Here is a 26,792-nt window from a genome sequence, read left to right as displayed (position 1 = left end):
ATGCCAAGGACGTATTTCATTCAGAGTTTGTTCCACCCAGGTCAGACCATCAATCAAAACTTTTATTTCGAAGTTTTAAGAAGATTCTGCAACAGTGTTCGTCGAAACAAAGCCGATTTGTGGCTGACAGGAGACTAAATCTTTCACCACGACAACGCACCTGCACACAGCCATCTTTCTTAGACTGCTTTCGGCTAAAAATGACATGATTCCACTGTCCAGCGCACCTTACTGGCCTGTCCTGGCTCCTTGCGTTTTTGCCTTGTTTCTGCGCACAAAAAGGGCCACTAGAGGACACCAATTTGACAACATTGAAGAAGGCAAGAAAAAAACGAGGGAGGAACCTGTGGGGCGGCGGGTGGTATGATTGTTTATTATATAAAGTAGAATTGTAATGTAGAAAAGAATGCATTAGCCGGCTGATGCACCACTTGTGGGGCGGCTGGTTGAATGGTTATAGTTATAGAATGTTTGGTTTGTTATGTTATGCAGATGCAGAAAAGATGCATTTCCCGGCCGATTAACCATATGTGGGGTGGCGGGTGGAATTAATTGCTATATAATGTTCCTATTATTTATGCTGTCTTTTCCCGTTCTCAACACTGGCTCTCTAACTACAATATTGACAGCCAGAAAGTGATTAGCAAAACGTGAAGCCTGTAATTAGAATTCCTAGTGCCCACTTCATCTGAGAAGTACACTTATAGCTACAGCTTATAGCTCTGAGGAATTAGGACATTGTCTCGGTGGGATTCATAATCAAAAACGATCGTGTAAAAACGTTCGCTATATTCTGAAAGTCACAGATAAAAAAAAAAGAAACCACACAATCCAACTACCAGAGCAGTTCAGAGTCTAATGCGCTGATTCAACTATAACTGTCAAAATTAAATTTTTAAGTGAATGCTCGCCATAATTTGATGATAATGTTCATCAAACGCCACGCTAAATAATGGTAGAATGTTTGTCCCGCGGCGGCACGTGAAAATACGACGTACGCAAACTGAAGATAGATCATTAAAGTCATCCCAGAATTAACACTTCACTCCAAAACGATTTCATGGTTACGCGTATCCCGAGTAACCTATTACGGCATCCGAGGCTGTTTATAGCAATGATACCGACGCGACGCGACTCCCGACACATATGGTGTGCTATTCGGCGTCTGGAGAGAACTGGGGCCTTACTTCCTCGCGCAGCGTTCTTATATATAAAGCCGCGGTGCGGACGGCTAAGGGAACGCCTGATCAAATCGGCTCTCCCGACTAGCCGCTGGGCTAGTAATGCACCACTTTAAGTTATTGAATAAATCATCGCTTCCTTTGCTGATGGCCGATGAAGCTCTCAGTTTAAATTTGCAATCAGCACACAGGTAAGTAATCATAATAAAAGTCTGACGTGGCTAAGTAAAATATTTTGGGCGAGACAATTAATTTAATTACACTACACGCAGTAGACGAGCTCTGAACTTGCCATTTGGAGATACGCTATCGCTATAGTTTTATACTTATTCAATTGAAACTTCTCACATCTTTATGATTATAGCGGATCTCCCTTCTACTTAAATTTGAACATCCTACCCTTATTTATTCGCCTACTTAATCTATCTTGCTTCCTTAATTTTTAAGGCAAAAACCAGAAAATCATGAATTTCCTCTAAAATTTTAATTTGTGAGATCCAAAGTACTGTTTCTATTAAATTATTATGAAAAAGGAATCTAAATATTAATCTTTAAGTCTCTAGCCCTTTTCTGTTGCGCCAATGATTTTTACAGAAAAACGTCCAAATTTCGAAAATGGTTAAAGGTATTGAACTGAAATTCAACACATATTGATTTAGTATTAATCCTGACATGCTAGAACCGTTTCAGGTTATTTACCTGATTTTAAAAGTATTGCGCAACATTTATGACGTCAGAGCTAGTTACAGCGGACTAGGCTGGCACACAATGGAAAGACTGATGAGAATTTTATGAGGTGTGAGTAGGCTGCTTCCCTACAAACCGTCAGTCATATCTAAAGATGACTACAAAAAATGTTTGGAACAGTGGAAGCACCAGTGGGGCAAGTGTATTACTTGTAATGGAGAATATTTTTAAGGGGATAAGGGTGTTTTGTAAACAGTCTGAAAATATACAGATTTTGGTGCCTTCTGGTACGTCTCCAGGTCTAGATGTGCCAACAAACCTTTCATCTTTCCTGCTCTGTGAGTATGCGAGTAAACAGATTCCATCATGCGGAAACTGCACGAGGTGAAAAGGAATGGTATACATCAATTCCCACTTATTATTTTTCTTTTGTATCAATGATCGTTTACAGTGCGTCTTTAGCAATAGACTTTCCTCATCACAGAATTCATTAATCCTACGCAGCTGCTTCTCATTGAGATTCTTTCGCACTTTTGTTCTTTCTGTTTAAGATATTAATACTTGCCTTACCTTTCCTTCAAGGGATACTTCCCCCTAGGCATATGTGAATATGCGTTAATCCACTCGTTCTTTTCCTTGTTTTTTGTGTGTTAGATATGATGGTGTATATGGTGTATTATATAACGGAATGTTGTTAATGATTTGCTCTCCTTAACTCATCACATGCAGAGGGCTCCCACTCCTATGGTCAACACCAGAGGGCATAATGTGACTAATTTAAGTTCGACATATATGTAACCACCAAATGTGTATTATCGATGGCTCTGAGCACTATGGTACTTAACTTCTGAGGTCATCAGTCCCCTAGAACTTAGAACTACTTAAACCTAACTAACCTAAGGACATCACACACATCCATGCCCGAGGCAGGATTCGAACCTGCGACCGTAGCGGTCGCGCGGTTCCAGATTGGAGCGCCCAGAACCGCTCGGCCACCCCGGCCGGCTTGAATTATCGATGAGCTCGCTTATATTCCCCGCTGGATTTGGATTTCCTCATTGGACTCCCTGTTCGGATTCAGGGTAGGATTCGATCGCTGCTATTTGTTTCTCCCCTAATTAGACGGGATGATTTTCGTGGTGCTATTGCTTTTGTGTATTCAAACTCCTATTCGCACTGTTCGGAAGGTGATTATTCGGCGGGTAGCCCCACTGACTTCTACTGTTCCGATCATTGCAGTTGCCGCTACCGTGATACCTGTCATCACCTCCAAGTCTCCTTTTGTGTTTCGGGGAGCTGCCGCTGGCCGGGCCGATCACTAACTTTGACACAGCCTGCTGTGTGTCAACAAACGCGGGAAGCGCGTCAGGTGCTCACCCGTAATTGTTGCCGTTATTTGATTTAACTGAAGGAGGGAGTGGACAAAGGAACGAAAATGGAAGGATGATTGAAGCCAGGTGTATCAGAAGTTTAAACCGCACCAGTGGCGACCAGCGGAAATGTGTATACTAGGCCGGGATTCGAACCTGGGATCTTCTGCTTATTAGGCAGTTGTGTTAATTACTGCGCCACCCGGAACACAGTGCTCAGTGGGCCTTCTGCATGCCTCACAACCGACCCACACTTCCACCGAGCGCCACCTATCGGCGGTTCCTAATCATTTCCTACATGCTCGCTAGAATGAGACTCCCACAGGAGGTGGTACCTACTTGTGATCCATAGCCCACCTAGGCGAATCAGTTACATGAATGTGTGGTGTATGTTCTTTATGACATCTCCGAAAGAAAAGAAACCACGCATTGATATAATACAGCCGTTGTGCTGCAGCCGGGGTGGGGGGGGGGGGGGTGTTTGTAGCCTATTCTCCGCCCCCACCATTGCGATACAAGTCTGGTTATAGCCCTCATATCTTCGTTTATAGGCTTAGTTGAATCGAGGACAGACAAAAGGTATTCGAAATTAGTTTCTGTTCTGAGACATGCACCAGTTTACCTCAAGCGTGAAACGGAAGTTTTCATTTGAAAATGTGTAGAAAATCACTAAGAGCCATGGCTTCATCCCAGAAACCATTCTTATTTTTGTACTTCAAGAAATATTTTCTCAGAGTTCCCTGCCAGATGTTGCATGGCTCTGGACTAATTACTTGTTTTCTTAATTTTTCTTTCACACAGCGCGACCAATATTTCCCCAGAAATATATTCTCAAATTATCCTAATGCGTCATACCTCTCTCCCATCTCGGGAGCCCAAAGTGCGGCCTTACCTTGTACAAAACCAAATATACAGGGTGGTCCAATGATATGACCGGGTCAAATATCTCACGAAATAAGCGTCAAACGAAAAAATTAAAAAGAACGAAACTTGTCTAGCTTGAAGGGGGAAACCAGATGGCGCTATCGTTGGCCCGCTAGATGGCACTGCCATAGGTCAAACGGATACGTTTTTTAAAATAGGAACCCCCATTTTTTATTACATATTCGCGCAGTACGCAAATAAATATGAATTTTTCGCTTTGTGATAGGTGGCGCTGTAATAGTCACAAACGTATAAGTACCTCGTATCACGCAACATTTCGCCAGTGGGGACGGTATTTGCTTCGTGATGCATTACCCGTGTTAAAATGGACCGTTTACCAATTGCGGAATAGGTCGATATCGGTTGATGTATCGATATTGTGATCAAAATGCCCAACGGGCGTGTGCTATGTATGCTGCTCGGTATCCTGGACGACATCATCCAAGTGTCTGGACCATTCGCCGGATAGTTACGTTATTTAAGGAAACAGGAAGTGTTCAGCCACACGTGAAACGTCAGCCACGACCTACAACAAATGATCATACCCCAGTAGGTGTTTTAGCTGCTGTCGCAGCTAATCCGTACATCAGTAGCAGACGAATTGCGCGAGAATCTGGAATCTCAGTAACTTCGGTGTTGAGAATGCTACATCAACATCGATTGCACACGTACCCTATTTCTATGCACCACGAATTGCATGGCGACGACTGTGAACGTCGTCTACAGGACTGCCACTGGGCACAAGAGAAATTACGGGACGATGACAGATGTTTTGCACGCGTTCTATTCAGCGACGAAGCGTCATGCACCAACGATAACGTAAATCGGCATAATACGCACTATTGGGCAACGGAAAATCCACGATGGCTGCGACAAGTGGAACATCAGCGACTTTGGAGGATTAATGTATGGTGCGGAATTATGGGACGAAGGATAATTGGCTCCCATTTTATCGATGGCAATGAAAATGGTGCAATTTATGCTGGTTTCCTACGTAATGTTTCACCCCATGACAGAATGGCGATGTACTTCCAACATGATGGATGTCCGGCATATAGCTCACGTGCGGTTGAAGCGGTATTGAATAGCATATTTCATAACGGGTGGATTGGTCGTCGAAGCACCATACCGTGGCCCGCACGTTCACCGGAACTGACGTCCCCGGATTTCTTTCTGTGGGGGAAGTTGAAGGATATTTGCCATCGTGATCCACCGACAACGCCGGACAACATGCGTCAGCGCATTGTCAATGCATGTGCGAACATTACGGAAGGCGAACTATTCGCTGTTGAGAGGAATGTCGTTACACGTATTACCAAATGCATTGAGGTTGACGGACATCATCTTGAGCATTTATTGCATTAATGTGGTATTTACAGGTAATCACTCTGTAACAGCATGCTTTCTCAGAAATGATATGTTCACAAAGGCATATGTGTCACATTGGCACAACCGAAATAAATTGTTCAAACGCACCCACGTTCTGTATTTTAATTTAAAAAACCTTCCTGTTACCAGCTGTTCGTCTAAAATTGTGAGCCTTTTATTTGTGACTATTACAGCGCCATCTATCACAAAGCGAAAAAGTCTCCAACTAAAACATTCATATTTCTTTACGTACTACACGAATATGTAATAAAAATGGGAGTTCCTATTTTTAAAAAAACGCAGTTGATATCCGTTTGACCTATGGCAGCACCATCTAGCGGGGCGACCATAGCGCCATCTCATTTCCCCCTACAAGCTAGACAAGTTTCGTTCGTTGTAGTTTTTTCGTTTGACGCTTATTTTGTGAGATATTTGGCCCGGTCACGATCAATGGACCACCCTGTACGCTGGATCTTTTGTTGTTCAGGCCAACCTGTAGGCAACATGCTTCTAAAAGCATTTGCGAAATTAACTGGATGAACTGATTTCCTTTCTGGGATGAGCACCTGGGATTGTCCATTTTTTATAAGATTTTTGTCTAGTACAACTGACTGACATTCACAATTACTCTTGCCTCTATAACTACTAACATTCCTTGCTTGCTCCTCAATGTTATCAATTCTTCTTCTAACTCCTCGATTTGTGTTCCTACTTGTGTTTGCACATGATCCTTACACTTAGGTAGATCGTGTGTAAGTGTATTTGTATATGACCTAACTCAAATTGTGTGTTTAGTACTGACATATTCTGCACTGTGTACACATAGGTAATCTTTTCTTTGATAGCCTTCTGTAGCTCTTTCTCTAACCTGTTATCAATTAAAGCCTCTGTCTCTCGTAAAAAACACATCAGCTTGTTTTTCAAGTTTTGTTGCTATGTTACCTACTTGTCTGACTACCTGTTGAACTGTGGATTGTAGTGTATGTTCTAACTACGAATTAGTAATAGTGGAGGAGGGGGTGGGGAGAGATGTGGTCCAGGGGGTCGGGAACCCCCTGCCACCTAAATGAAATTACATTAACATAGCTGACGTGTAGTGAAACTGAAAGATACAAGAGACGATCAAAAATTTTCCGTTTTAGGGCGATGCTTCTGCGTATATTCTACGTAGGACGACTGCGGTGTGGGTATGAAAACACCGACGTGTGGTCTAACAGTGCGCCAACTTCATGGTAATGCACATCCCCATATCGGAAATATTGTAACGCAGAAGTCAAGTGGTAAGCAGTCGAGCACCCGTCCAATAGTCCTGATCTTCCCATGCGAGTCCTGTCGTGGAGCATCTGCAGCAGCAGTTACGAACTTCTTCACGTAGCAGGACACGGTGTTTTAGGAAACGGGTATCTTGAAACTGGTGCATCAGTGGGTTGATTGCCTCAGTGTCCACCGCGATTTTGCCTGATTGTCATACTGATTTTGGACCGTATGTCCTTAGGACGGAAACTTTTTGATCGGCCCTTGTTTTCTGCTGTTCAGTCATACGACGAAAAATGAATACGCAATATCGTTAGTCAACAAGGCCATAGACAGTTTCAAACTACCAATCAAAGTATCGGCTGTCGCCTATCTCACCTTTGCACATTGTTGACCTTACTTTAGTTCAGTTGTTGTTTTGTTACTTCGTTCAGATCTTACTTGCAGTCGAAAGTAATGTAAGTGCCGCCGTTTATTGTTTTCGCGCAGTGTGCTGTTCTGATAGTTTCTGATTAGTTTTTTAAACTAAAATAACGGAAAACCGATTTTTGTTCGTCCACTAGCATTAAGATAAGTTCAGAATATGTAAGCACAAAGCTGATCAACAAGAATGTAGCCCAGACTGCAGTAGTTGTATTACTTTAAAAAAGAACTGTTCGAAATTCTGTTATTAGTAGCTCTAATGGCAAATATTGCCCAGTCTGGCGAGCTGGGCAGTATTAACCGGTTCAGAAACAGGACGTTGGGGAGAGGTTAGTGGTGAGCGGAAGGGGTGTATGATGACATCACATTCTACAGTTTGTTGGTTTCTAAAATATTTTTTCAGCGGACTGTTTCAATTGGTCAGAGCCGGCTGCACCATGCAGCCTTTTCAATCAGAATCTGTTTGCCCGTTTGTAATATTATAATTATATCTTAAAATATGCTTTCATTGATGCACTATCAGCTGACAAAACATGCACTGTTAAAAGGAAAACATGCAGTATTAGAATTCCAGCTTTTGTCGCGATGCATTTTATTTTGTTTGAAAAAAATGCACAACTAGTTTTCCAAATTCTCAAAAACAGTGTAGCTCTGCAGCTTGAAGCTAGCAATACCTGTGTTCAGGAGGCGAGATGGTCAGAATGTATCTGTTGGCAACCTTGAAAATTGTTTCCAGTTGGCCAGCTGGCCGAGCGGTTCTATGGGCTACAGTCTGGAACCGCGCGACCGCTACGGTCACAGCTTCGAATCCTGCCTCGGGCATGGATGTGTGTGATATCCTTAGGTTAGTTATTGTTAAGTAGTTCTAAGTTCTAGGGGAATGATGACCTCAGAAGTTAACTCCCATAGTGCTCAGAGCCATTAGAACTTTTTTTTTTTTTCTGCTTCCAGTTGTTTTCCATTTTCAATTTAGCCAACCGCCAAGGCTGGGCTGGAACCCCACTACAGGCCACAGCCAGTTTCTTCTGAATTTCTTTCTTTCCTGACAGATGCCAGTTCCCTTCAAGATGCAGCCTCTCTGCTTAAATGAAAAGAGCTTCATCGAAGGCGAGCCTAACGTCTGACTCCCGCCACTGGAAGCCACAGTCTGTAGGTGACAGATAGAATGAATGTCGATTTCGCTCCTTACATGAGAGAGAGTATATGATGTAACAAGTGCATGAGTATGTCACCTGGCATACGTCAACGATAATGAGCGGATTTGTCTATTAAAATGTGCAGCATGTAATGCAAAGGGATGACACTCGATTCAACGCTATTGACACACCGAACAAATATCCTGCATGCCAATGAGCAAAAGGTGAAAGAAGCTCCTGGAGCAAACATTTTAGTTTGGGAGTGGACATGGGTTGTGCTAACACGGCCAAGTACAAAGGAATGCTTTTAAAAAATGGGTTGGTGATTCATGGTGAAAGGGACAATGAACACACTGGGTGATACATTGAGGAGAGCAGGTAGTGAGCCAACGCTGCTTACTATGGAGAAATTCTCTAGAAAACTGCATTGCGGAATTTCCAGATGGATACAAACAGACCAGCGATGCAGTTGATCACGTATGGTGAGCTCTTGATGTATGTGTAACTTTTAGGCGTTAGGTGCAGCCAAAAAATGTCCGATTGGCTGGAATAAACTTGGAAGGATGAGAAAGAGGCAAAATTTAGACGCAGTTTGAAGGTAGGCCCTTTGCGATTAGCACAGGTTGTTTCCACAAGATGAAAAGAATGCTCCCATTGGTCTGAAAACGCTGTGACGTGATACACAGAAGGACACAAGTGGGGGACAGTTTGCTACGAAAGACACAAGCCCAAAAACTTCGTGAATTCTTCTCTGAAGCAGCATCAAGTGCAGAACAGTGCGCATCACGCACTGTGCGACACCAAAGGAGGAATTTTGTGTGAACACTGCATTCACTTTGGCTGACATTCAGCTAGAAATCAGTCGAAGAGTCACTGAGCTCTAACAGTGGAGAAACGAAACAGCCACGTAGTTGATTGTTCCTGTGAGAACTGAGAGAGCATTGTAGTATACACACTGTTGCATCTATGCACGTGTATATCGCCATATTTTCAGACTAGGGATGAGCGCATAAGAAACATAGGTCAATTTCTGCTGATAAAATCAGTAAAGATTTCGATTAGCTTTCTTTATAGGATTTTCAGAGGGCGAGAGCAGCCCTGCAGCCGTCAGATCGCAGCTAAGGTAAATGCCACTAGCAAGGTGTAAACTTGTTTGTTCACCAGCTTGTGTCGACTGTGAACTCGAGTAACATTGAGTAATCTTTTGCTCATCTTGTCACAAAAACTAACTATCCTCCGTAGACTTGACTGTCATCCTAAATAGTACCGAACTTGGAACCGGAATCGGATGTTTTGCTGTAATATTGGTCAACTTCAACTTGTAGAGAATCTTCTATTTAAATTTGATATTGTTGTGTTCAGTGTAATTTCTGCTAAACAGGACGCAATGTATTATCTTGACAGCCGTCCTAACATTGTCATGTCAAAACCTATGTAAATTCATGTACTTCTTTAACAATAATTCTGAAAGCAAACAAATTGTGTACAGCTAAACGACAATGTGCCATGTGGTAGTATAATGGACCGCTCCTAAACCCAGTCACTGATTCTAGAGACGCTAATGCACTCAATGGGTGTTTTTGCTGATGCCTGACAAACGTGAAAAGGAGTGCAGTGTCAGAAATCATTTTGTACTATATATCTGAGCATAAATACGGCTTACTTGCAGCACGGGAATTTATCGTGTCTTCAAGATTTACTCCAAGAACGAAGTTCTACTGTGAAATGTCTTATACGTAACAGCCTTGGAACAGTGAACGCAGCTGTCACAACTCTAACATACTTATAAATAAACGTCACATAAACGACTACATTTGTTGAAAATTTCGTTAGGGAGCCGTCAGTCTTCTGACTGGTTTCATGAGGCCGATGACGCATTCCTCTGCTGTGCTTTCTTCATCTCAGAGTAGCCCTTGTATCCCATGTCCTCAGTTATTTGCTGGATGTATTCCAGTCTCTGTCTTCCTTTACAGTTTTTACTCCCTGCAGCTCCCTCTAGTACTGTGGAAGCTATTCCATGATAACAGATGTCCTGTCTTCCTGTCCCTTATTGCTGTCAGTGTTTTGCATAAGGGGAGTGTTTTTCCAGAGTGACGTATCTCCATGAAATACGAAACTTGGGGAAATGGTAAAATGTGATAGCGACCATAATAGTCACTGGAAGTATATATCATTTTGTATGTAACTCCATGGTCTAATTGTAAATACATACGTAGAAGATGAAAAATGCAGAATGTAATCATTTCAAGGAAACGCACTACTAGTATTGGAGTTCAGTTACTTTGGAACAATAGGTCTTGATAAAAGAAACTAAATTATTCATTCCTGGTTTTTGTCATGTTCATGACTTTCTGAATGTTGAAATAATAATATGCTGGATGAAAACAAAAATTTTGAGACATATATTTTGAAAGTACCTGTCAGATTAAAACTGTGCGTCGGAGCGAGACTTGAACTCGGGACCTTAGCCTTTCGCGGGCAAATGCTCTACCAAATGAGCTACCCAAGCATGATTCACTACCCGTCCTCATAGCTTCAATTCTGTCAGTAAGTCTTCGTTTCATTCTGATATATATTTTAGTTAATACATTACAGCGAAACAAATAAGTACTGAAATGCCAGGCTAACATTTAAACCCATTACTGATGAGAGTGTTTATTTCTATCACTTTATTAATGCATGGAAGAATAAGAGGGGGAATGACATTATTCATTATTACAATTGACACTTTGGAGTAACTTATCATTGCAGGATGGCCGTCATGTACTGCAACGTTTTCAAGACGACGTTTTACGCCCTAGTATCTTTTCCTTCTTCAAAGCATTACCTAATACAACTTGCCTAGGAACAAGACAGGACCACTTACTGCCACATTTTAATATCCCATGTTCGCACCCCGCAAGTCGGTTGGAATAATGCACTTCTCAAGTGACGGATCTTGAGTTAACACTTACAGGATTCGTATTACATCTTTTGAAATCTAATTTTGAGTTAATACACAAATTATCTGCATTTTTCCAGTCGAAAAATGTGACAATCGGTGCCAAGAATACGAACTTTACCAATTCTGTTAATATCCTAATCCTCAGGAACAAGAAGCAGTTCAGTCTTCCTTATTATCTCCTCCACTCTTCCAAAAACCCTGTCAGCTGGCAAATAGCTGTATCCGCGAACTGTATACGTTATGTGGAAGGTAACATGATACAAGCCTGTAAGCGCACTAAGATCCGATAACAAAACATAGTTCGTATTTTGGACACTACAGCCATTACAGAATACGTTAATTACGCGAATATGTGGCTTAATCTAAAAAACCTCTCGAGGTGATACTGATGAACTATCACGTTTAACATGACATTCACACCAGGCGTAAAAGTGGACATCATCATCCGCCTGCATTCAGTTAGCACGATAACGCAGAATGCTGCCCAAGTAATACTGCCACACCTGGCGTGAATTAAATGCCTCGTCTGAAGATGTACGCGGTAGTGGTTGGTTCTGTACCATGTTAAAAATAAAACGTGCAGTGCTGTCGGATAGTGAATCATTCACTAAGCGGTAGAACTGTTTTGCTCTTTCCATATGCACCAAGAGGTTAGTGGTTCAAATGGATCTGAGCACTATTGGACTTAAGTTCTAAGTTCATCAGTCCCCTACAACTTAGAACTAATTAAACCTAACTAACCTAAGGACATCACACACATTCATGCCCAAGGCAGGAATCGAACCTGCGACCGGAGCGGTCGCGTGGTTCCAGACTGTAGCGCCTAGAACCGCTCGGCCACCCTGGCCGGCACCAAGAGGTTAGGCTCAATCTCCTTTTTCACTTCATCAGCAACATAATTTTTGAGTTGTTGACAGCGCTGTTCGGGAAAGCTGCAAGCGGCACTTCTAGGAGTGCCAAATCCTAGGCTGAAGTCAGTAGCGAAAAATCTTATTATCAAAGTGATAGTAGCAGCTTTTGTCTTCCTCGTTGTCTGCATTGGCCTAACGGAACATTCCGCACATTGCTCTAATTGATAGCTCCGATGGAAAATAGCTTCCTACGTGGAGTCTGAAAATATAACAAAATAACTTAAAAATAGCACAAAATTAGATTTTTTTACGTATAGAGCTTCGTACCAGGCACAGAGGAAATAATAATCAGCAATTTAATGTCGCATTTTAGCGGGACAGATACACATTGTATAAAAAATTTACACATACCTAAAGTATGTAGGCCCATAATGCCGTTTTTACTGAATTTGGTTATTCCAGATATTCGAAATATTAATATCACAATACTTACCCTATAACTGCCATAATGCCCGCGACACACTTGAAGCTCTGAATGTGCTGTCGTATTAGTTCTCTAATTAGTTGTTTGACTAAGCACGCAACCAGTAAAACGACCTCAAGATTGCAATACAACGACACACACAATATTGGGGCCCACAACGACCAACAGCACCTGAGCTGTCGAACAACGCGCCACGCTGGACAGCGACAACACGACGAGGAAAATACACTGCCGAAAATTACGTCAAAGACCAGGGCATGTAACCGGAAAGTCAACAGCGACAAAAAACTCCGCAGGAAGACGGCTGGAATCTTAGCCGTCTTCAATACACACACGTTGCTGCTACCGGGAATGTCCCAAAAGCGACAACCAGGATCAAAACAAGTAATGTAAGCAGTTGAGGCTCGACAGTAGGTTAAGGGAGGACTCAACTCTCATCTCCAAGATCGGTGGGCGACGAACTTCGTAGCACTCGCTAGCAGCCCCTCACACTCCAGCCGCGCGTGCACACCTCCAGTGGCCCCAGCCAGAGGACGCGCGACGGAGACTTCCTCGCTGCTCCACGCCAACCGACCGACTGCCCAGGCCCGGAAACGGTGAAAGGACCAAATATACGTCGGCCGAAGAGAGACCAACCGAACGAACAACCAACAACCGTCCCGCTCCAATCTCCTTCCGTCGGACAGTTCATGCCCGTCGATAGCGGTCGGCGAGCACTGGCTGTCGGCGCCCCACCGGCGCTCCGCCCCGACTTCACTGCTGCTGCGCCCCGACTGCACTGCTGGTCCGTCTCCAACTGACTGCCAGACACACGACGACGCGGAAATACTATCGGTCGCTACAGAGATGGTACGACAGTGTATTTATCGATACGCGCTGCTGCTGCCGCTCATGGGCAAGTAAGGCAGGAAGTTAATGACGCCAGTAAACGGAATAAGAAAACGAGGCGGCACTACCGTAATAGAAGATGACAAACAATAAATGACATGAACATGAGCTGTGTACAGCTCAATCGTATTCGTGTATATATAACTATCTTATATGATAACTGGATTTTGTGCACGACAGTGTTCTGGTGCAGGCCATTCATATCAAAAAACAGTGCTTATGTAGAACCCATTTAATCTTTTATCTTTGTATACAATGTAAAAAGCATATCTGTAACAGGATCAACATCTTTGAAGTGACTGTGTAAATTTAATGTACAGTGGAGAGAACACATACTAGGCAGCAGTATGTAGAATTTTTACGATTCTACCGTCTCTGAAAGTAAAATTCACGTTCGGATATTCACGTTTTCCAACTTCAAAAGCGTCTTACCTACATAAACAGTTCTTAAAATTAGCAAAAGACGCAACGCAGCCTACGATGAAAAGACGTATGTACTCCTCACCCAGCTATGTAAACAATTTTTCGCTTGAAGATGGTGGTGTGAACCACCAAATTACACTCCTGGAAATTGAAATAAGAACACCGTGAATTCATTGTCCCAGGAAGGGGAAACTTTATTGACGCATTCCTGGGGTCAGATACATCACATGATCACACTGACAGAACCACAGCCACATAGACACAGGCAACAGAGCATGCACAATGTCGGCACTAGTACAGTGTATATCCACCTTTCGCCGCAATGCAGGCTGCTATTCTCCCATGGAGACGATCGTAGAGATGCTGGATGTAGTCCTGTGGAACGGCTTGCCATGCCATTTCCACCTGGCGCCTCAGTTGGACCAGCGTTCGTGCTGGACGTGCAGACCGCGTGAGACGACGCTTCATCCAGTCCCAAACATGCTCAATGGGGGACAGATCCGGAGATCTTGCTGGCCAGGGTAGTTGACTTACACCTTCTAGAGCACGTTGGGTGGCACGGGATACATGCGGACGTGCATTGTCCTGTTGGAACAGCAAGTTCCCTTGCCGGTCTAGGAATGGTAGAACGATGGGTTCGATGACGGTTTGGATGTACCGTGCACTATTCAGTGTCCCCTCGACGATCACCAGTGGTGTACGGCCAGTGTAGGAGATCGCTCCCCACACCATGATGCCGGGTGTTGGCCCTGTGTGCCTCGGTCGTATGCAGTCCTGATTGTGGCGCTCACCTGCACGGCGCCAAACACGCATACGACCATCATTGGCACCAAGGCAGAAGCGACTCTCATCGCTCAAGACGACACGTCTCCATTCGTCCCTCCATTCACGCCTGTCGCGACACCACTGGAGGCGGGCTGCACGATGTTGGGGCGTGAGCGGAAGACGGCCTAACGGTGTGCGGGACCGTAGCCCAGCGTCATGGAGACGGTTGCGAATGGTCCTCGCCGATACCCCAGGAGCAACAGTGTCCCTAATTTGCTGGGAAGTGGCGGTGCGGTCCCCTACGGCACTGCGTAGGATCCTACGGTCTTGGCGTGCATCCGTGCGTCGCTGCGGTCCGGTCCCAGGTCGACGGGCACGTGCACCTTCCGCCGACCACTGGCGACAACATCGATGTACTGTGGAGACCTCACGCCCCACGTGTTGAGTAATTCGGCGGTACGTCCACCCGGCCTCCCGCATGCCCACTATACGCCCTCGCTCAAAGTCCGTCAACTGCACATACGGTTCACGTCCACGCTGTCGCGGCATGCTACCAGTGTTAAAGACTGCGATGGAGCTCCGTATGCCACGGCAAACTGGCTGACACTGACGGCGGCGGTGCACAAATGCTGCGCAGCTAGCGCCATTCGACGGCCAACACCGCGGTTCCTGGTGTGTCCGCTGTGCCGTGCGTTTGATCATTGCTTGTACAGCCCTCTCGCAGTGTCGGGAGCAAGTATGGTGGGTCTGACACACCGGTGTCAATGTGTTCTTTTTTCCATTTCCAGGAGTGTATTTGTATTTCGGTGCATGCGTTCGGGAAACAAGGTAGGCTGTGGTTCTAACGCTGGAAACTGAAACGCAGTGCTGTTCTACAACACTATGTAGATTCAATGTTTGACATTTTGTGTAGGACTACAAGCAGTTGTGGGAGCATTCCTATAGTACAGCGAATGACTACGTAACGCTACGTGAGATATTCAAACGGAAACAATTAGCGGCCGAAGGCCTACACTACACGTCTGAAGAACAACTATAATTAAAACACATCAATAAACAAACTTTTCTAACCAAGAAATTTCTTCTTAAACTTACAACATAACGGCCAAAAGCCTAATTACAAAAATATTAACTTACTGCATGGCTGAAGGTCACAAACAAATCTGAAACAACGGCTGAAGGCCTGAACAAGAAGTCAGACAAACAATTTAAATAAACCTCTTCCTTCTTATAAAAATTTTTTCTTTAAAGGATACACACGGCTGAAGGCCTTATTGAAAGGAGTTCACGTAACTCCGCGGCTGAAGGCCACACATAACACACCGACCAAGTTATGGCTTAGGGCCTGGGTTACAAACAATTTCAGATAGAACAAATTTAAAAAAAAATATTTTTTTAAATAAAATCAATCTTCAAAATTTGAATTCACCATCGCTCGAGGCCTTTATGTAAAATTCAAAAACAATTGAATTAGTACACGGCCGAAGGCTTCGCACAATACTTCAAACTAAAATGAAAATCACAATCTAAAACAAACATAACAAGTGGTGCTCAGAAGTGTTCCAAGGGTCAGCCTCACAAGATAGCTCAAACGTAAGGTGAGGTGAGACAGGCAGCTGAGACCTGAAGTTAAATAATTGGATGGCAACCCAAACTAGGGACGGCCCAAGGACCGACCAACAGTTTAACCAATTCCCTTCTGTCCGACCAACGGCACAACGTTGGAAAACATAGGCTGAGGACGAGGACATGAACAGAACTACGTCTTCAGAAATTGGCGTCTATAAACCGCCAAGGGAACAATAACCACTCTAAGCAAAATATGAACCAAACAACTTAAAAGGCTGTCGAACTACACACCATGCCGGACAGCATCAACACGACGAGGAAAGGTACTCTGCTGGAAAACTACACTAACGACCAGTGCAGGTAACCGGGGCGTAAACGGCCGCAGGGCAGAAAATACCGCTGATGGTGTTCACTGGCAAGTAACAGTCAATTTAATAATTAATCACAATATATGAAGGCAGCTGCAAGATTTCGCCAATTCCAACACATCATACGTTGCTGCTAGCCCGAACGGTCCAGGGAGCAACAACCCACAAATGAACGAAGAGATATCACAATAGTTGAGGTCTCATAAAAGGTTAACTGATCACTGCACTTGAGCGTCGAGATTCGGTGGGCAATGAACTTTGTCGCTCTCGCAGCTAGCGCCTCACGATCTGACAGCGGGTGCACGGTGCCAGCTGTCCGGGCCTGGCCACACGCAACCGACTGACCACCACACACACCAGCACCACCCGGAAATACTAGCGGTCACACCAAAGGTGGTACGACGGTACTGGTATCGATAAGGGCTGCTGCTGCCACTCAAGGACGCAAGTCAGTAACTTCGTTACACCAGTAAGTAAGGAAGAAACAAGACGCTACTCGATGTGACAAAATGCCAAAGAACAAACGGCATGAACACGAGCCGCACACGGCTCACCCACACGTCCAGAATTGCTACAAAGTGGCTCCAGGAACACTGTTCTGAGTTGAAACACCTTCGCTGGCCATCATACTCGCCGGACAGGAACATTATTGAACATATCTGGGATGCGTAACAACGTGCTGTTCAGGAGAGATCTGTACCCCCTCGTACTGTTAACGATTTATGGACAGCGCTGTAAGATTCATGGTCTCAATTCACCTCCTGCACTTCTTCAGACATTAATAGAGTCCATGCCACATCATGTTGCGGCACTTCTGCGTGCTAGCGGTGCCCTAAACAATATTTGGCTGGTTTACCAGCGTCTTTGGCTCTTCAGTGTATCTAATATCATTGTTGGATTGTGCACACGCCCATATTCTGGTGCAGGGCATTCACATTTTTAAAAAAAAGTAAAACGTATTTATGTAGAACCCATTTAATCTTTTATCTTTGTTTCCAATGTAAAGAAGCATATCTGTAACATGGACAACATCCTTGAAGTGACAGTTCAAACTTATTGAACAGTGGGGATGACATACATCAGGCAACAGTACACAGTATTTTTACACCTCTACCGTCCCTGTAAGTAAAATTCACTTCCAAATATTTACGTTATTTAACTTCAAAGACGCCTTTTCTACATAAATAGTTCTTGTAATTAGCAAAACTCCCAACGGATCCGACGATGAAATAACATCTGTAGTCTTAACACTGCATAGATTCAGTGTTTGATATATTGTTTATGATTACAACAAAGTGTGAGAACATTCATACAGCACAGCAATCGGCTTTATATCATGGTACTATTAAGAGGGATAATATACCAATGATTGCATTCACTTAAAATCAATTTATTTTCTCTGTGTTTACCGCGAAACGTTGCATTCATAAAATTCGTGTAAACTTCTTTGGTAATTTGCGGTAAACTGTGATCTTCCCCAGCCAGATAGCGTTCCTAAAATTGATTCCTGCATCAAAACTTTATACATAAGAAAGCATAGTTTCCAGATCAGGACACATTTCAATTCACATTCAACTGTACTCCAGACATCGTGCATAACAGTTCGACAAATGTTTATTAGACGGTAATATTTAACAACCATTTTAACATCTCTTAGCGAAGTCAACATTGATTCCTACAGCACTTTGTCCTCCTTTTCATACCCGTGTCTTCAGTTAAGCATAGTCTGATACTGCAGCGCCATGCCGTTGAGTTACTGTGTAATGAATATACAATTAAACTCGGAGTACTATTACGTCACTGCCTCCACTTTCCCTTACGTGTATGTTTTCTTCCCCGTACACATATTCTGTGGCTCGACCTAGTCTATAGTGTACGCACAGATTCAGTTCATTATTGACGGCAGGTTAAGTCGGTACTGGTATGTGATACCGAAAACGTTTTATCGTCAGCCATGTTTCCACTTTTCCCTGCACACTGTTAATGACTGGAGTGGGTAGGGACGGCAGCATTCGTAAGCCTCCAATACCTATCTCTGTACACAAACTATGGATTGCGTTAGTTCTCTTCTTTTCCTTAGGTGTATATATTCTTCCCCGTACGCATATTGAGTTGCTCGACCTAGACTATAGTGTTCGCACAGATTCAGTTCATTATTGACGACAGGTTAAGCCGCTACTGGTACGTGATACTGAACACGATTTATCGCCAGCCATGTTTCCACGTTTTCCTGCGCACTGTTTATGAATGGCGTGGGTGGAGACGGCAGTATTCGTAAGACTCCAATTCCTCCCTCCGTACACAAATTATAGACTGCGCCAGTTCTCTACTTTTCCTTAGGTGTATATTTTCTTCCCCGTACACGTATTGGGTGGCTCGACCCAGTCAATAGTGTTCGCTCAGATTCAGTTCAGTAGTGACGGTAGGTTAAGTCGGTACTGGTACGTGATATCCAACGCGTTTTGTCGCTAGCCATATTTTCGCTTTTATCGCTTTTATCTGCACGCAGTTAATGACCGGCGTGGGTGGAGTCGGCAGTTTTCGCAAGCCTCCAATTCCTCCCTCTGTACACAAACTGCGTCAGTGACGCCGGCCGCGGTGGTCTAGCGGTTCTAGGCGCGCAGTCCGGAACCGCGCGACTGCTACGGTCGCAGGTTCGAATCCTGCCTCGGGCATGGATGTGTGTGATGTCGTTAGGTTAGTTAGGTTTAAGTAGTTCTAAGTTCTAGGGGACTGATGACCACAGATGTTAAGTCCCATAGTGCTCAGAGCCATTTGAACCATTTTTTTTGCGTCAGTGACTTCTGCAGAAACGCTATGTCTCCCCCAATTACTTGTCCGCAATAAAGTGTTCAGTTCGACTTTGAAATTAACTTTTGATCATAGTTGAATGAAGAGGTTAGCTGTATTTTGGAACGACCATGTATTGATGGTAACGTACACCGAAGCTCTAAGAAACTGGTATGCGTATTCAAATACAGAGATAAGTAAACAGGTAGAATACGGCGCTGCGGTCGCAACGGCTATGTAAGACAGCAAGTGTCTGCTGCTACAAGGGCAGGTTATAAAGATTAAAGTGCTGTTACAGTCCGCGCACGAGCGATGGGACACAGCATGCCGAGGTAGCGATGAAATGGGGATATCGCCGTACTGTAATTTCGCAAGTGTACTGTGAATATCAGGAATCCGATAAAACATCAAATCACCGACATCGCTGCGACCGGAAGGAAATCCTGCAAGAACGGGTTCAACGTTGACGGAAGAGAACCATTAAACGTGAGAGAAGTGTAACCCTTCGTCATATTGCTACAGATTTCAGTGCTAGGACATCAACCAGTGTTATCGCGCGAGCCATTCAACGAAACTTAATCGATAATGGCTTTTGGAGCCGAAGGCCCACTCGTGTACCCTTGATGACCGCACGATACACAGCTTTACGCTTCGCCTGGGCCCAGCAACACCGACAGTGCACTGTTGATTACTGTAAACATGTTGCCTCGTCGGACGAGTCTCGTTTCAAATTACATCGAGGGTATGGACGTGTACGGGAATGGAGACAACCTCGTGAATGCATGGATCATGCAGTCACTAAGAGACTGTTCAAGCTGGTGGGAGGCTCTGTAATGGTGTTGGTTGTGTGCATTTGGAGTGATATGAGACCCCTGACACCTCCAGATACGACTCTGATGGGTGACACGTACGTGAGCATGGTGTCTGATCACCTGCATTCATTTGTATCCATGTAAGTATATAGTTCTGGCAACACCGGCCATGAACTTCATCTTCTGTGCGGATGCACACATATTCCCCGAACTCTTACGGGACTTGGTAAGACTGTCTTCCACGAGTAAGGAGTATGTTGGGGTGGGACACTACGAATTCAGTGTGTGGACATACGAGGTGAGAATGTGGATCTCGCGGGGGGGGGGGGGGGGGGGGCGTGTGCGAGATAGTTCCTGCAGTCACGCTATCCTTTGTGCCCTTGGTGGCTTAGATGGATAGTGTTATATCCTAGCCAGTAATGCCAACCGAGCCCGCTGCCAAAAAGGTTGGCAGCATCAAAGTCCGGACGCCGTCCGCATAAGCAGCGCCAGCGATACAGGAAATCGCCGCAAGTCTGCGCGCGCCACCGCTGGCTTCTGGCTTCTTAAGCGCTGGAGTCGCGAGCGCTAGGACAGTTCTGGATTCGCCGCTCAGTTGTATACTCGCCACCGAATTGTGTACCTGCTAGTCAGTTGTGTGTTCATCGCAGCAGAGTTGTTGTTTGTCGTCAGCCGACGCTGACTTAGCCGCTCCGACTCGAACTAGACAGATTTCTGTAGACCATGTTCACCACTGTGTTCTGTATCGTCGTTAATAAATATAAGTACCGACTTTCATTTAATCCGAGTGTTTGGGGTTTCATCTTTTTGTTCACTGTTCCAGCGGACCGGTCGGCCCGCTATTAAAAGTGTGGCGGTGACTTCGTAGGCCGTTTCTACAGCGAAGTGTTGTCGCTACGAAGGCCGTCACAAAACTGGCGACGAGGACTTCCGAACTCGTGTGCAGGGCTGGTTCAACTTGTTTCTGGTTATGCTAATTATAGCGATAAAATTTTGGGGGCTGGTTTAATTTGTGTTCACTATGTCTACCGAATTACAACAGTTGATCTTGTTACAGAGTCAGCAAATTCAAAGTCTGGTGGAAGCAATCGCCAAACAAGCGGCTAATCCACCACCACACAAGGAACAAGCACAGGCAGCACCGCCTTTTCGTGCTTTTGAGACATCACGAGAAGAATGGCAAGACTATTTCGCGCAGTTGCAGGCGCACATGTCAGTCTACAAAATCACAGGTAATGAGCGGCAGCTTTATTTAATTTCCACTGCAGGCGTGGAAGTCTATAGACTACTTTGTAAGTTGTTCCCGGAATCCAAGCCAGAAGCTTTAGACTATGACGTTGTTGTTACGAAGCTTGCTGAGTATTTCGAGTCGCGAGTTCATGTGGCAGCGGCCAGATTCAAGTTCTTCAGATTAAAGAAACTGCCACATCAATCTAATAAACAGTGGTTAACAGATTTACGGGGCCTCACCCGTCAGTGCCGATTTAATTGTGTGTGTGGAGCTTCCTACAGTGATGTCATGTTACGAGACGCTATTACTCAAAACATTGCAGATTCTCGTATTCGTGCTGCTATCTTAAAGTTGCCTGACCCGTCATTAGAGACTGTGATGAACATTATTGAAGCCCAAGATACTTTTGACTATGCTGAGTGTGAGTTAGATCAGCCATGTATTTCTCAAATTGCCTGTGCTAAGCAAGTTATGTCACGCCCGCGGCCCCACCGGCAGAGTCAGACTGTAAACACTAGCCGGCCGCGTCATGTTAAACACATTCGTCAGCCGCGTGTGCAAAATGATAGACTTAAATCTTGCCCTAAGTGTGTTCTTGCTCATCCTCGTGAACGTTGCCCGTTAAGAAACGCGGTTTGTCACTTTTGTCAACGGAAAGGACACATCCAGACTGTTTGTTTGCGTAAACGCAAGAACAATTCTAGTGCTGCCCAGCCCATGGATATTCATGTTCTTCAAAGCCAGCCCGCCCAGAAGGTCGCGTTTAAAGACTCTTCCACGGTTCGTGTGGGTAATAATCTTGTTCGCAATAAGCCACCCACCCAGCCCTCTGCTATGCGACCCAAGCGTAATTCAAACGCTGTAAAAAGTAATGTACAGACTGCAAGTGAAGCGGGAGTTGTTGTTCCACCCGCCCAACCCACGAGTTGTCGTAAGCAGCGAACACGCGCTAAACGCGCTGATTTTGTGTCTTCCGCCTCCGCTGCACCGATCCAGAGACAGTGTAATAAACTATTTGTGAAGCTACGCATCCAGGATAAGACCTTCAATTTTCAATTAGACACTGGTGCGTCTGTGACTCTCATAAATAGTGCTACGTATGCGGCTATCGGCCGCCCTAAACTTTCAGCGGCAAAACATTCTTTGGCTACTTATAGTGGCGAACACATTCCTGTGTTAGGTGTATGTAGCGTGCCAGCCACATTCCGGGGCAACACAAAAACAGTTTCAATCACAGTGCTCCGCGTTACAGACAGTGTAAACATTTTCGGATTAGACTTTTGACTTGTTTGGCCTGTCTATCCAAGACAATGTGTTGCAACTTAATTCTGTTGTTGTTCCTCAAGACAGCATAAGCGATTTGTGTAAACGATACAGTGACATATTTAAAGACGAACTCGGTTTTGCTGCGAACTTTGCCGCTCATATTACGTTAAAAGATAATGCTCAGCCTCGATTTTTTCGTGCTCGTCCAGTGCCTCACGCCCTCCGGGCACCTGTAGAAGATGAACTTCTTCGTTGGCAAAACAACGGTGTTATTCAACCCGTTTCAGCGAGCCAGTGGGCTTCTCCCTTAGTTATTATAAAGAAACCGTCTGGCAAGTTACATTTGTGTGCTGATTTTAAGTCGACAGTTAATCCTCAGACTGTCATTGATTCTTTTCCTTTGCCTAGACCGGACGAGCTGATGGATAAGTTAGGAGAAGCTCGTTTCTTTTCCAAAATTGATCTCCGTGAAGCATATTTGCAATTGCCCCTCGACGAGCAATCACAACAGTATTTTGTCATAAACACGTCGTTGGGGTTGTTCCGTTTTCTGCGTTTGCCTTTTGGTTGTGCGTCAGCTCCAGCTGTTTTTCAGCGTTTTTTGTCACAACTTCTGGCTAATGTGCCATCGTGTTGCAACTATTTAGACGATATTGTTGTGTCCGGTCGGACGCCTGCTGAACATTTCCGTAATTTGGAGTGTTTGTTTACAGTGTTGTCTCAGGCAGGCCTACGTTGCAACATCGATAAATGTTCATTTTTCCTTACGGAGATGGAGTATCTGGGACATGTTATTAATGCTCAAGGCATTCATCCCTCCCAGTCACATTTGGCAGCTATTCGTGATTTGCCCACCCCTCGCAATCTGCATGAATTGCAAGCAGTTCTTGGCAAACTGACATATTATATTAGGTTTATACCTAATGCATCACAGATTGCTGCACCGTTGCATCGTCTCCGCCGTAAGAATGTTCCGTTTGTGTGGTCAGCTGATTGCCAATCAGCCTTTCAGCAGCTTAAAGAGGCTTTATTGAATGATCGTTGTCTGGTCCATTACGACCCTAACAAGCCTCTGGTGTTAGCTTGTGATGCCTCTTCTTTCGGTCTCGGTGCTGTGTTGTCTCACCGAGTCGGTAACACCGAACGTCCTATTGCGTTCGCATCTAAATTGTTAAACAAAGCTCAGAGTAATTATAGCCAATTGGACAAGGAAGCGTTGGCTATTGTGTTCGGTGTCACAAAATTCCATCACTACCTCTATGGTAGACCATTCTATTTAGTAACAGATCACAAGCCCCTGACGTCGCTGTTTCATCCGTCTAAACCAGTTCCTCAGCGGACAGCTCAGAGACTACAACGTTGGGCTCTTTTGTTATCACAATACCAGTTTGAGATACTGTATCGCCCTACAGCTCAGCATGCAAACGCTGACGCGCTTTCTAGATTGCTGATTGCTGCGGATGATGTCTTCGATTCCTCTGACGACTCTTGCCATCAGATTGACGCCGATGAGCATCAATCCCTCCGGGATTTTCCGATTGATTATCGTCAGGTGGCACGTGAGACAGCTACGGATCCTCATCTGAGTTTACTATTACGTTTTGTTCAACGTGGTTGGCCGTCCAAGGCAAAGGACATATCGGATCCTGTGGTTCGTCGCTATTATCCGCAACGTCATCTGTTGTCCGTTTCGCACGGAGTTTTGCTGTTACGCACCGAGAATGACCAGCTTCGTGTAGTGGTTCCCCAAGTGCTCCAATCCAAGGTCCTCGACTTGTTGCATCAAGGTCATTGGGGAGTGGTCCGCACCAAGCAGCTAGCCCGCCGTCATTGTACATGGATCGGCATTGATAAGCAGATTACGCAAATGTCTACAGATTGTTCGACGTGTGCCGAACACCAAGCTGCTCCGCCTCAACGCTATTTTGAGTGGGCACGCCCTGCCGGTCCCTGGCAGCGAGTACATATTGATTTCGCTGGTCCATATTGGAATTCTCGTTGGCTCATCGTGATAGATGCATTTAGTAATTTTCCGTTTGTTGTGCCCCTGCAGTCTACAACGTCTGCACAAACTATACTGGCGTTGACTTCAATTTTTTGTATTGAGGGTCTTCCAGAAGTTTTAGTGTCTGACAATGGTCCACAATTTACCTCTGCTGAATTTGAAGGTTTTTGTTCTGCCAATGGCATTCGCCATGTTCTTACTCCGCCGTTCCACCCTCAATCGAATGGTGCAGCGGAACGTTTTGTACGCACATTCAAGGATCATATGGACCGCCTTCGTGCTACGCACTCTCGTCAGCAGGCCCTCATCACGTTCCTGTCGTCGTACCGGACCACGCCACGCGACGGCCCTTCGCCTGCGGAGCTTCTCCACGGCCGTCGTCATCGCACCCTACTACGGTTGTTGCACCCCCCGGATCGACCCGCCGTTTCTGAGCATCGCACGCGTTTTCAGCGCAACGACGCCGTTTTTTTCAGAGTTTATCACGGTCGCCGTCGTTGGGAACGTGGTACCGTGATAAGTGTCCAGGGTCGCGGTTTTTATACTGTTCAAGGTGCTACTGGGGTGCACAGGAGGCATCAGAACCAGTTGCGCCGCGCTGGCCGCCCGGATTCTGCCGCTCGTTCTTTGTCCACAGATTTGGTCCGCGGCGGGTTCCAGCCGCGCCTTCCGACTTCGCTGCCGCCCCCAGGGCAGCAGCAGCAGCCGTCGCCGCTACCACGCCGACAGCCCGTCCCGTTGATGCCTCCCGCGCAGCTTCATGCGGGAGCGCCCCAGGTGGTCGCTCCGGCGCCTGCGGTCCCTCTTCAGTCGCCACCGCCTTCGGAGCTGATGGACGTCGACCCCTCAGCCGGGCCGCCTTCCCAAGCGGTGGCTGTGCAGCCTGTCCTGCAGCCGCTTTCCTTGGGCACCCCCAAGGAGTCTGACACCGCAGCGCCTTGTCCGGCGCCCACTCAGCAGCCGTCGACGCAGCGTCAGGAGACGCTGCCTCTCTTCGTGGGTCCCGACGCCCCGTCGCGTCCAGTACCAGAAGCTGCGCCCGTGGTCACAGGCGTGCACCCTGACCTCGGTTTTCAGTCGGTGTTTCCAGAGGCCCCGCGCAGCCAATGCTGGGGTGCGGACCGGGGACTGCCACCGACAACAGTCTCCGCCCCGGTCTCTTCTGCTACGTCTGCGGCCAGACCCCTCCCCCGCCGTCGACGCTCGCCACGTCATTATTCAACGACGGTGCAGCGATTTGGGGGGGAGGAGTGTTATATCCTAGCCAGTAATGCCAACCGAGCCCGCTGCCAAAAAGGTTGGCAGCATCAAAGTCCGGACGCCGTCCGCATAAGCAGCGCCAGCGATACAGGAAATCGCCGCAAGTCTGCGCGCGCCACCGCTGGCTTCTGGCTTCTTAAGCGCTGGAGTCGCGAGCGCTAGGACAGTTCTGGATTCGCCGCTCAGTTGTATACTCGCCACCGAATTGTGTACCTGCTAGTCAGTTGTGTGTTCATCGCAGCAGAGTTGTTGTTTGTCGTCAGCCGACGCTGACTTAGCCGCTCCGACTCGAACTAGACAGATTTCTGTAGACCATGTTCACCACTGTGTTCTGTATCGTCGTTAATAAATATAAGTACCGACTTTCATTTAATCCGAGTGTTTGGGGTTTCATCTTTTTGTTCACTGTTCCAGCGGACCGGTCGGCCCGCTATTAAAAGTGTGGCGGTGACTTTGTAGGCCGTTTCTACAGCGAAGTGTTGTCGCTACGAAGGCCGTCACAAAAGATAGAGCGTCAGCCATGTAAGCATGAGATCCCAGGTTCGAGTCCCGGTCGGGGCACACATTTTCAACCGTTCCCGTTGATATATAGCAACGCCCGTTAGCAGCTGCAGGTATTAATACAGGGCTATTACAAATGATTGAAGCGATTTCATGAATTCACTGTAGCTCCATTCATTGACATATGGTCACGACACACTACAGATGTTCATTGTGGATTAGAACGGACTTGGGGAATTCTAGCAGCACGATGCGTCACCTCACACGGCCAAACTACTACAGAGTGGCTCCA

This window comes from Schistocerca nitens, chromosome 7 (genome assembly GCF_023898315.1).
Source record: "Schistocerca nitens isolate TAMUIC-IGC-003100 chromosome 7, iqSchNite1.1, whole genome shotgun sequence".
In the NCBI taxonomy this organism is placed as follows: domain Eukaryota; kingdom Metazoa; phylum Arthropoda; class Insecta; order Orthoptera; family Acrididae; genus Schistocerca; species Schistocerca nitens.
Note: the sequence above shows the minus strand (reverse complement) of the source record.